Raw genomic sequence first — 12,515 nt, 5'->3', positions numbered from 1 at the left:
AAATAAATATGATAAATATGATTTGCATTCTTTATTCTAATTCTTTATTACTTTGTTTCTTTTATTGTAATTTTTATCTGGTCTTGCTAATATTCTGTCTGTAATACTAGCTACTGGTAATCAAGAATACAATATTCTAATATGTTCACAAAAAAAGGTTGGATTTATTGAAAGTTAATAACAAACCTTAAATGCAGCATTCTTCATTGCTTTTTCAGATCAGTTATCATATTGTTTCAGTGGCTCTGAGTGATAAAAGTCAATTCTCATTTTTTTACCGGATGCTCCCCAAAGAAGGGTTCCACTATCCAGGAATTGTCCAACTGCTCCTCCATTTCAGATGGACCTTGATTGGTCTCTTTTCTTCAGACACAGAAAGTGGAGAGAATTTCATGAGGACTTTTACTCCTTTACTTCTCAGGAATGATATTTGTGTTGTTATATCACAACGGTTTTCACCAGCTGGACATACAGCATCCATCAGGGATGCCATTTCTAAGTGGAGACAAGTCAATGTCTATATTCACTTCATGGAATATGATGCCATTTTGGACAGACTTCTTCCTTTCCATTCAACACTTAAAAGTTTGCCAGAACCCATTGAAGGGAAAGTCTGGATAAATGCAGGCCTTGGGGAATTGCAAATAAAAAGACACACATTTCTCAAATATGTCCATAGTGTTTGGACCTATGGCTTTCAATGGAGAAAAAGGCTGGTTCACAGTTCCTTTGAACCAGATCTCTTTGTGCAACCACAATTCGGAGATCAATCTTTTCTCTGTTCTTTTTCAGTAGACATCAATTCTGTCAAAGGCCGGACAAGATGCACTCAGAAATCTCCATTGAAGACCAAAGTGGAAAGAAATAGGATCTGGAACAGATATAACCGCCATGTTTATACTTTGTTTAATACTCTGGCCCATGCCTTGAATGCTGCCTATTCCTCCATATCCAAGAGGAGAAGAAGAGAGGGAGAAGAGAAGCTGGGGACTCGAAGGCTGCAGCCATGGCAGGTATGGGGTCCTGACAAAGATCCATCAAAGTTACTTTTTTTTTGAATAAGGAATACAAAGGTGAAAAGGAAACTATCTCAATCTTTTTGTGCTTCAAAAGGCCAACAAGTTTGGCCCATCTAATCACTTGTGGACAATTTTCTAAAGAGTGGGTACCATGACATATATATTTTGATATTAAACAGTTAATTTTATAAAATACATATGCATTTTAAATAAATCTCTGTCTTTATAAATCTGTGATTAGCATTTTAGGATTATATGTTCATAAATTTGAAGGAGACCCTGAGACTATCTAGCATAAACCCTCCTGTCTGCAGGAATCCCAGTTAAAGCTTCTATAAATGATGGCTGCTCGGTCTTTGCATTAAAACGATCAGTGAAGGGGAAAATGAACTTTTCTGGTTCATTGGAGCATCTCTAAAGTTGGTCCTCCTTTTTTTTTTTTTTAAAAAAAAGATTTTATTAATTTTCTATTGTTTACATTTTGTTAGTGCTTGATAAACATCGTGTTGTCTGAGTTATTTAATTTGCTTAACGATGTAGATTATATAGCCCGCGGAAACCCCGACTGACAAACCGCTGCCCGACCGGTCTTCGGACCGACCCCCATCTTGTAGGGATGGGGGGTGAAGAGGAGCGCCTCGAAGGGCCAAGAGGAACAGGCAAGTTCCTCGGAGGCCAGAGGGAATCCTCAAAGTTGGTGGTGGGGGTAGGCAGCCATGGCGGCTGCCACAAAGCTGTGGCAGACCGAGACACAAGATCGTGCAGGAGGAAGAAGAAAGAACGAGCGTTTCAAAGCCGGGTGAGTGACACCAACCCAGGCAAATAAAGGGATTACTTGGAATATTTTTTAAAAAATAAGACCCCAACCTTAAACAGCGGCTACAGATCCGTGGGGCTTGAAGACTTAAAAGAAAGGGGGAAAAAATGGAGACCCAAGACAAACTTTGCATTAATTAATTTGGCTTAGAAGAAGTTGTTTCTAATAATTTGGAAAATTTGACTTTTTTTTTCTGTTCTCTTTGGAGTGGATTGAAGAAGTATTTTTTTGGGAATTTAAACCTGTGAAAGTTAACGAAGTTAATGAAGATTGGCAGACGGATGGTTACAAAATTGCCATGAAGTCTCCAGTGACTAAGGGTTGTGCTCCGTCCTCTGAGCCTATCTTATCGGAGGGAGAAGGCTCCGAACATGAAGGAGAGGAGTCGGCCAGGCCTCCCTCTCCAGGCCCCTCCTCTCTGGCACTGCCTCAGGTGCCAGCCGAGGAAGAGGAGATTAGCCAGGAGCCAGGTGTCTCCGATGATAGCGATGGAGGCGATCTGTCATTCCTGGATCCACGCCAACGAAGGCGTGATAAACAGTTGCAGCAGTTGAGGAGGCGTGCCAGGGATTAGGCTGAGTCACTGGACCACACCCCAGAGACTATATAAGAGAGTGTGGTGGCCATTTAAGACTCTGTGACGGACAAAAACTAACTCTGGCTAATCACTTTGAACAACGCTTAAATCTGCCGAAGGTTTCTTGTTTTGAACTGGACTATTTGCAAACTGTGTGTATTGCTGTTTATCTGGTGAAGGGATATTAAGTAAAAAGCACTTGGCAGTCGGTGCTCGTATTGCTGCCAAGTTTTTGATAACAATGGCTGTGCGTGCGTGCCAAGTGCTTCCTTTAACCCTCGGCTGGCTGTGTGTGTGTGTGTGTGTGTGTGTGTGTGTGTGTGTGTGTGTGTGGAGACGGGGACAGAACACTAAGCAGGAAAGTGGATTGAAGAGATTTTACTTTCTGCTTGGAAAAAAAATATCCTAAATGGCTTTCTACTTTGGATTATTATGATTACTTTGGAATTAAGATTAGACTAATAGATTTTGGAAATTTCTATCCTGTTCTGAGTGATTTTAAGAAGAAAGATCTTGGACCTTTTCTATAATGGAAACTTATAGACTTAGCAAAAAGAAGGTGTGGCGCACGAACAAAGACAGGAAGTGGAGACGCCATGCTTGGAACAGACATTTATAAGAGCATTAAAGTGATATATAGAACTTTTAATTTGAATAGATGAACTTTGAAGTGGAACATGTGGACAGACAGAAAAAAGAAGAAACAAAATAGATTTAAACTAAATGTAACTAAATTGTAATATAATGCTTAAAAGCCTAAAGGAATAAAAGGGGTTTTTTTTTCCCCTTTTGGATTAAACAGGAAGGTTTTTGGAATAATAAAGAAAAAAAATAATAAACGGCAATTAAAATAGGGATTTATATACTAAGTGGTTAAAAATTACTATGAGAAGTATATACTAATGTGAGATAATTTTAAGAAAACTTATTATTTGTTGTAATATGTCTTAACTATATTCTGCAAACAAAGTTAGACTGTTGACTATGATTGATTAACATACTATTGAATGAAACTATGAAATACACAGATGATAGAGATAAATTGTGATCTAATTTAACAAATATGGGAAATGATGATTATTATGAAACATAATGAGAATTAATTTTGATGAATATGTTGAGATATAGAGATTAAATAGATAATTATGATGTAAGGGAAAACTAAAATAATGAGGTGAAGGATACTAACTAGATAAGAGTTAGAGACTCAGAGGAAGTAAGTGGGAAAATAAATAAAATGCTGGAAATTAGCCAAACAGTGGCAGGAGAGTTGGAGGAGACTATGCTGGAAATCAGCCAAACAGAAAATGCTGGAAATCAACCAATAAAATGCTGGAAATCAGCCAAGCAATAGGAGGAGAGTTGGAGAAACATATGCTGGAAATCAGCCAAACAATGGAAGGAGCTCTGGAGGAGATTATGCTAGAAATTAGCCAAATAAAATATGCTGGAAGTCAGCCAAGTAATAGGAGGAGAGTTGGAGAAAAATATGCTGGAAATCAGCCAAACAATGGAATGAGTTCTGGAGGAGATTATGCTAGCAATTGGCCAAACAAAATATGCTGGAAATCAGCCAAACAATGGAGGGAGTCTGGGAGAAGCTTATGCTAGAAACTAGTCAAATACAATATGCTGGAAATCAGCCAATAATGTTGGGAGATTGGGAGGAGATAATATTGGGAATAATCTCAAAAGAGTTGATAACTTGGAGAAGAATAAGCAATATGTTTTTGTGATAAAACTGTGTAATATGTGGGATATTAAATTGGAAAGTTTAAGATATTTTGATTTGATAAAAAGGGTCAAATAATTAAGATGTTGATAAAATTGTGTTTTATAAATTTTAACAAAATGGAGTTGTATTGAAATTGAATTTGACAATTTTGGTGATAAAATTGTAAGGTATATAATTAGAATAAGAGACTAGAATATTGTTAATAACTATTTGGATATTGATGAGATATAGATACAGAGATAATGAGCTAAAATTTAATTCGAAGTTAAAACTGTATTGATATATTAGATTTGTTTAGATGAAAGTGTTAGAATTCTATGTTTAATTTTTTTTCTCTGTTTTAAATTTTTAAAAGATGTAATGGAAAAGTGGAGTAGAGCGTGTTAAAAGAATGTAAGCATGTTAACCATCTATGACTGGATTGAAACTCTGTTCTTGAAAGTTATATTTTATGTTTATGTTTGGGAAAAAATAAAAAATATTTACAAAAAAAAAACAAAAAAAAACCCCAATGTAGATTATATTCTTAATCTTCACCTCTTTTTTCCCACCACTGGTAAAGTCCATGTTTGATAATATTCTGTGTCTTCTTTCTGTTTAATCTTCAGTCTATTTCAAGTCTGTCCATTTCTGCACAATCTACTATCTTCTTAATTATCTCTTCATCTCACAGTGTTTCTTCATTTTTCCAATATTGTGCAAATATAATCCTCGCTGCTGTTAAGACATGCAATATTAAATATACACTTTGCTTATCAAGTTTTTCTGATGTTATACCTAATAAAAACAGTTCAGGTTTAAAATCTACATGTTTTCCTATCATCATTTCTAACCACTTACATGTATTTTTGTCCATTTTTATTTTTTTTTTGCTTTAACACAAGCCCACCACATATGATAATATGTGCCTGTTTTTTGGTTACATTTCTAACATTTGCTAGATATATTTTTAAACATTTTAGCTAACCTAGCAGGTGGTAAGTGCCATTTATTAAACATTTTATATAAATTTTCTTTATAAGAAGTTGTCATTGTCAATTTATAGTTCCTTTCCCATATGTTTTGCCATTTCTCTAATTCTATATTATAACCAGCTTTTTACCCACTGGGTCATTGTGTATTTTACTTGTTCGTCCTCCATTTTCTAGTTTAGTAAAAAAAAAAAAAAACTGTAATTAATTTTTTAATTCAACAATATCTGATCAAAGACTGTTCTTTATAAATTGTTTCTCCTTTTAGAATGTTTTTCATCTCATTCAACCAGAATCTCCTCTCTTGTGACTGAGGATTCCAAGGATTCAGGGTGGCTCACAACGACAGTCGACCAAGCGACTGTTAAAAACAATGAATATACATAAAAATCAAGAAAGTTTTTTCTTTAAAAAAATTAAAATATACTACCCCATAATTGGTGAACAGTATACACACACACCCATACATGCATACATACATATATACATGTGTGTGTGTACAAATGAAATATTTGAAAGCCGAATGCAACAAAATCTAATTTTAATGTATGCTAATTAGTGTACATTAGTGTACATTTAAAGTGACAATAAAATTCTATTCCATTCCATTCCATTCCATTCTATATATATCACAATTTTTTTTATGTGTGTGTGTGTGTGTGTGTGTGTATGATGAAGGGAGTAGAACTTGTGGCTTTAGAGGTTAATACAACTGCTTAATATGCAGGCAGCCCAAGTTCAAATCCAAGTAACGGTATGGCTAGCTGATGAGTGCTAAATAGCTTGAAATAGATCTATACTAGTCTCCCTTTATTTCTTTATCAGCGAAATATAAATGTGTGTGTGTGTGTGTGTGTGTGTGTGTGTGTGTGTGTGTGTGTACACTCTGTTTTCCCCAGAATAAGACATCCCCTGATAATAAGCCCAATCGGGCTTTTGAGCACATGGGAATAAAGCCAAGTGCTTATTTCAGGGTTCAAAATAATAATAATAATAATAATAAGACACACACAGAGACGCATACACATTTTGCTGAACTTTTGTTTTTTTCTTTTGAGAACAGTGATAACACTTGTTCTCCCAACTCAGGATATTTGCAAGTTAGACAACTGTAGTTGAGAGTTTCCTGTGTGCTTCATCTTAGCTTGGTGCACCTGGAGAAGAACACTCATATGCGAATGCTGTTTGTTGATTTTAGTTCGGCGTTCAACACAATCATTATTTAGCATTTGGTGAACAAACTGGACCTATAAGGTTTTAGTACTCCTTTAGGTAATTGGATACTTGATTTCCTTATTGATAGGCCCCAGTTTGTGCGAGTTGGAAGAAAAGCTTCCAAGGTTTCTGCTTTTAACATTCCTGAATATTTCTGTTCTAGTTCCATCCATTTGTGAAGAAGAATGAGTTTTGCAATCTTTCCCACTTGAAACTGTACTTGGACCAAAATGGTGATGTAGCAGCAGATATGAACATCATAAGCTTAATAGTTCTCTCCAGGGAGGATCCCGTTAGAGATCAACTGGGGAGTTTTGAAAGACAGAAAGTTACTATCAATCAAGATGCTCTTTCACAGCTAAAGTTGCTCAACAAGGTGGGTGAAATATTGATGTTTTTTCTTTGTTTTCCAAAGCCTTGGGACACATTTCAAGTGGTTAAGCCTATTCACCATTTCCCCAGAATAATTTAAGCTACCTCATGGAATAAGATTTAGAGGTAATTACAGCCTCTAGATCTTATGATTCCATTTTTATACCCTTTTGGTCATCTAGTTAGAAAGTGATGATATACATGGAAGACAATTTGCTTTATTACATATCCTCAATTAGAAATATACAGTCAAATGATGAAAAGAAACCACTGTAGACCCAAATAATTTTATCTGGAAATCACATGATAGCCTGTGAAACACTTTAAAACTGTTCAATAAAAAGTGGAATTTAAGAAACCAGATGAACTTAAAGGAGCAGCATAATATGATTAAACCATCCACCTCAAGTGAAGAAGACTAGACTAGACTAGACTAGACTAGACTAGACTAGACTAGACTAGACTAGAATGAGTTGGAAGGGACCTTGGAGGTCTTCTAGTCCAGCCCCCTGCCCAAGCAGGAGAACCTATACGATTTCAGATCAGTGACTGTCTAATTTCTACTTAAAAACATGTGCCCACAATTTCTGGAGTCAGGCTGTTCCACTGGTTAATTGTCCTCATTGTTGGGAAGTTTCTCCTTAATTCCAGATTGCCTCTCTCTTTGGTTAGTTTCCAGCCATTGTTTCTTGTCCTGCCCTCCAGTGCTTTGGTGAATAATTTGACCCCCTCTTCTTTGTAACAGCCCCTCAAATACTGGAATACTGCTATCATGTCACCCCTAATTCTTCTTTTCTTTAGACTAGCCAAACCCAAAACCTGCAGCTGTTCTTCATATATTCTCCAAAGCACCTGAGGGTAGGACAAGAAGCAATGGGTGGAAACTAATCAAGGAAAGAAGCAACTTAGAACTAAGGAGAAATTTCCTGACAGCGAGATCAATTCATCAGTGGAACAACTTGCCTCCAGAAGTTGTGAATGCTCCAACACTGGAGGTTTTTAGGAAGATGTTGGATAACCATTTGTCTGAAGTGGTGTAGGGTTTTCCTGCCTAAGCAGGTGTTTGGACTAGAAAACCTCCAAGATCCCTTCCAACTCTGTTATTCTATTCTATTCTGTTTTAGTCTCCAGGCCTTTGATCATCTTAGTTGCTTTTCTCTGAACTTTTTCCAAAGTCTCAACATCTTTTTTTTTGTACGGTGACCAAAATTGGTTGCAGTATTCCAGGTGTGATCTTACTATAAAGTGGTACTAATTACTTCACATGATCTTGATTCTATGCCTCTGTTTATACAACCCAGGGTTGTATTAGCTTTTTTGGCTGCTGCTGCATACTGCATATGTATCTGCATACATCCAGATCACCCCAGAGATGCCCTTTCCGTGATGTCCCATTGCCTGGAGGCGGTACGGGCCTGGATGGGCAGAAACAGACTCAAACTCAATCCCTCCAAGACTGAGTGGCTGTGGATACTGGCATCTCGGGTTTCAGAGGCCCCATCACTTTTGATGGATGGGGAAAAACTTGCCCCCGTTGATAGGGCTCGCAACTTGGGTGTCCTCCTGGATGTTTGGCTGACCCTAGAAGACTATCTAATGGCCGTGACCAGGGGGGCCTTCGCACAGGTTCTCCTGGTGTGCCAATTGGACCCTTTCCTGGACCGAGATGACCTTCACACAGTCACTCATGCCCTGGTTACTTACCGGTTGGATTACTGCAATTCCCTCTACATGGCCCTGCCCCTGAGATGCACCCGGAGACTCCAACTGATCCAGAATGCAGCCGCACGGGTTGTTACGGAAGCCCTTCATTACTCCCATATAACACCCCTCCTGCGTGAGCTGCACTGGTTACCAGTGGTTCTCCGGGTCCGCTTCAAGGTGCTGGTTCTCACCTATAAGGCCCTACATGACTTAGGTCCAGGATATTTGCAGGACCTTCTCCTGCCTGCCTCTCACTGTCCTGTTCGCTCACATAGCGGCTGTTGGGTTCCGACGGCAAGCCAATGTCGTCTTGCTGTGCCCAGGGGTAGGGCGTTCTCTGTGGGTGCTCCCACCCTCTGGAATGAATTACCTACTGAGCTCCGGACGGCTCCTGATCTCCGCTCCTTCCGTCGGGACCTGAAGACTTGGCTGTTCAAGCAAATAGGCTGACTCTGATTCCGGGTTTTATTATTTATTATTAATTAGTTATTTGGTTTAAAATGGGATTTTATTGTACATGTTTCTTAACTTGTGTTCGCCGCCCTGAGTCCTTCGGGAGAATGACGGCATATAAATACACATAATAAATAAATAAATAAATAAATAAATAAATAAATAAATAAATAAATAAATACTACTGGCTCACATTCAAGTGATCATCCACTAAAACTCCAAGGTCCCTCTCACAGTTACTGTTTTTGAGCTAGGTCTCACCTAATCTATAATTATACTTTTGAATTTTCCTGCCTAAATGTAAAGCTTTGCTTTTCTCCACATTGAAATTAATTTTGTTGGATAAGGCCCATTGTTCAAGTTTGTCAAGAACTTTTTGGATCCTGAGCTTGTCTTCTGGGGTGTTGGCTATTCTGCCAGTTTAGTACCATCTGCAAATGTGATGAGTTCCCCTTCTATTTCCTTATCTAAGTCATTTATTAAGATATTAAAGGGCCTAAGACGAAATCTTGTGGTACCCCAGTATTTATTTCTCTCCATGTGGATGTTGTACCATTAAGGGCTACTCTTTGAATACAGTTTGTCAGTCAGCTACAGATCCATCTGATGGTGATGCTGTCTATTCCACATTTTTCTAGCTTACAAAAAAGTAGGTTGTGGTCTACTTTGTGAAATCCTTACTGAAATCTAAGTTTACTATGTCTGCAGCATTTCACTGGTCTACTAATTTAGTGACTTTATCAAAGAATGAGATAAGATTGGTTTGGCATGATCTGTTTTTAACAAACCCGTGCTGGCTACTAGTTATAAATAGGAAACCATGCAGGTAAAACCAAGCCAAATAATTGTACAAATGTTTACTTAGGAGTAAGTCTGATATGTTAAATGCATGCTGCATCTTACGAGGACTCTTTAAAAGAACAACAATGACTCATTGACGTTAACAAGGCTTAATTTTTTACTAAATGTGCAAAGGTCTGTACTATTTATACATCAAACATTACTCTGGCTGTAATGTAGCGACTTGTTCCTTCCCCACCCAGCTGGCCACTGTGAGTTGTCATAGTCTTACATGCAACTGGCCCTTTGAGGGAAACCATAATGCTGATGTGGCCCTCAATGAAATTGAGTTTGACACCCCTGCCCTGCAACATTAAGAATTAGCCTTAAAAATCTTATTTACCTAAATGAAGTCCAGCAACTACTTGATTAATGTTCATGTCTACCTCCATTTTTCATTGATGGTAAGTTCTAACGTATTTCGTTTGGCATTCCTTTTTCTTCTCCTTAGACTCTGCCTCAGTCCAAATGTGTGGAAAATTGTCATCCTGGATTTTTCAAGCGGGCTCGGGAAGAAGAGCCAATTTGCTGCTATGACTGCATTCCTTGTCCAGAGGGGACCATCTCCACTCAGGAAGGTGGGTCACACCAGAGGAAAGAGTACTGAGAAAAGTGTTTGGGTTCAAGGGACAAGATAAATACACACAGAAGGCTTGCCATAAAAGATGTGGAGAAGTTATCTATGTGAAAGAAGGGACATAAATTAAATTTACCATTATTAGGGGTAAAATTTGCCTCCTTTATTTTTAATGCTTTAATTTTCCATATTATGGATAAAGAGGTAAAACATAAATATTGTTTACAGCCCAGTTTAACATTCCCCGATTCGGCATAATCACCATCATAGTTTCCTTGCTTGGATTGCTATAGTGACTTCCCTTTTCTTCTTATCTTTCTAATTTTCTTGGATAATAAATAATGACATATTAACAGTTACAACAACAACAAAAAAGGAATATAGTTGTGGTTCTAATAGGAAAGCCTTATTTCCATATTGGGATTAAAAGGAACCAGAACTAACAGAAAGCAGGGGAAAAAGAGAACCAACTAAACAATTTTATTTATTTCATATGGTGTAACAGAATGTGGTATTAATACATAAAATTACCAGAAACGGCATATAAAAATATGTATCAAAATATAAAACTTCAGAACAGCAAATCATTTTAAAAATGCATAATAGGAATGATGGGTACAATTAAGAATAAAAGTAAATTATGTATGAACAGTTACTAGAGTGCCTAAGCCTATCGCTGGATATCTAGACTATTTAGCCATTGGGCAGCAATGCCCTTGAGATGACGTATTTCATACAGGGGTACAGGGAACCTTCTGGGGGGGCATTCCATTACATCCGTGATGTAAAGTTTGTGGCATGATCCCACAGTCACAGTTATTATTATCAACCTGCTCCCATTTGTTTTTCCAATATTGGCACCTGCCATGGTTGGTCAGTATCATCTGACATCCAAAAAAGCTCTTTCTTAAAAGGTGAAAAGAGATATAAAAGAAATACTACTTTCTGTTTTCTCAGATACTGAAAAATGCACCCAGTGCCCAGATGATCAATATCCAACTAAGAACAGAGTCCAATGTATCCCCAAAAGAATAACCTTCCTGTCCTATGAAGAACATCTGGGCATCATCCTGGTCTCCTTTGCCCTGCTCTTGTTCCTAACCACAGGATTAATTTTAATTATATTCATTAAATACCTTGAAACTCCCATTGTCAAAGCCAACAACCGCAATTTCTCCTACATCCTCCTCATTTCCCTCTTGCTTTGCTTCTTGTCTACCTTTTTCTTCATTGGACAGCCAAGGAAAGCCACCTGCCTTCTCCGACAAATGATATTCAGCATTGGCTTCTCCATAGCTGTGTCTTCTGTGTTGGCCAAAACAATCACAGTGGTGCTGGCATTCCTAGCCTCAAAACCAGGGAACAGTGTGAGAAGATGGTTGGGGAAGGGTTTGGCCAACTCCATCATCCTTTCTGGTTCTGCTGGACAAATTTTCATCTGTGCCTTATGGCTGGGAATTTTCCCCCCATTCCCTGATGCTGATTTACACTCCCAGTTTGGAGAGATCATCCTTCAATGCAATGAAGGCTCTGTCATCATGTTTTATGTTGTCCTTGGCTATATGTGTTTCCTAGCTGCCATTTGCTTCACTGTAGCTTTCCTGGCCAGGAATCTCCCTGGGGCCTTCAATGAAGCCAAGCTGATCACCTTCAGCATGCTGGTCTTCTGCAGTGTTTGGATCTCCTTCTTGCCCACCTACCTGAGCACCAAAGGAAAGTCCATGGTGATTGTTCAGGTCTTCTCCATCTTGACCTCCAGTGCTGGACTGCTGGGCTTCATCTTCTTCCCAAAGTGCTACATTATTATCCTGAGGCCAGATCTGAACACTAAGGAACATCTCATGATAAAAGTAGACAAATGACTATGAAAATGTTTCTTAAACTCGTAAGATTTAATTTTTTTCATTGCAGTTATTGGATTTTTATATTCTTCTTTTGCATAAATGTGACAATTAAGGTTATTTAAAATTGAAGGAAATAAACATGTAAAGAATTAAGACTAATAAAAAATTACATTCCAACAAAAAAATCAAACAGTAAAATAAACAATAATTAAATTTGTCATGCAACTAGAGATGAACAAGCTAAGAATAAGATAGTTATATTAAGTAAAGACAGCTGAATAGAAGAAACAAGACTCCCCAAAGAGAGAGGGAAGGAGTCTTTTGCCTGAGGTTTTCTTGAATATGAAACTCTAAATCTGTGTGAATATGGACACTTTCTCTCTGTATGACT

Source organism: Pituophis catenifer, unplaced genomic scaffold (assembly GCF_029215685.1).
Source record: "Pituophis catenifer annectens isolate HBS135680 unplaced genomic scaffold, rPitCat1.0.hap2 SCAF_2, whole genome shotgun sequence".
NCBI lineage: Eukaryota > Metazoa > Chordata > Lepidosauria > Squamata > Colubridae > Pituophis > Pituophis catenifer.
This window is presented reverse-complemented; position numbering follows the sequence as displayed.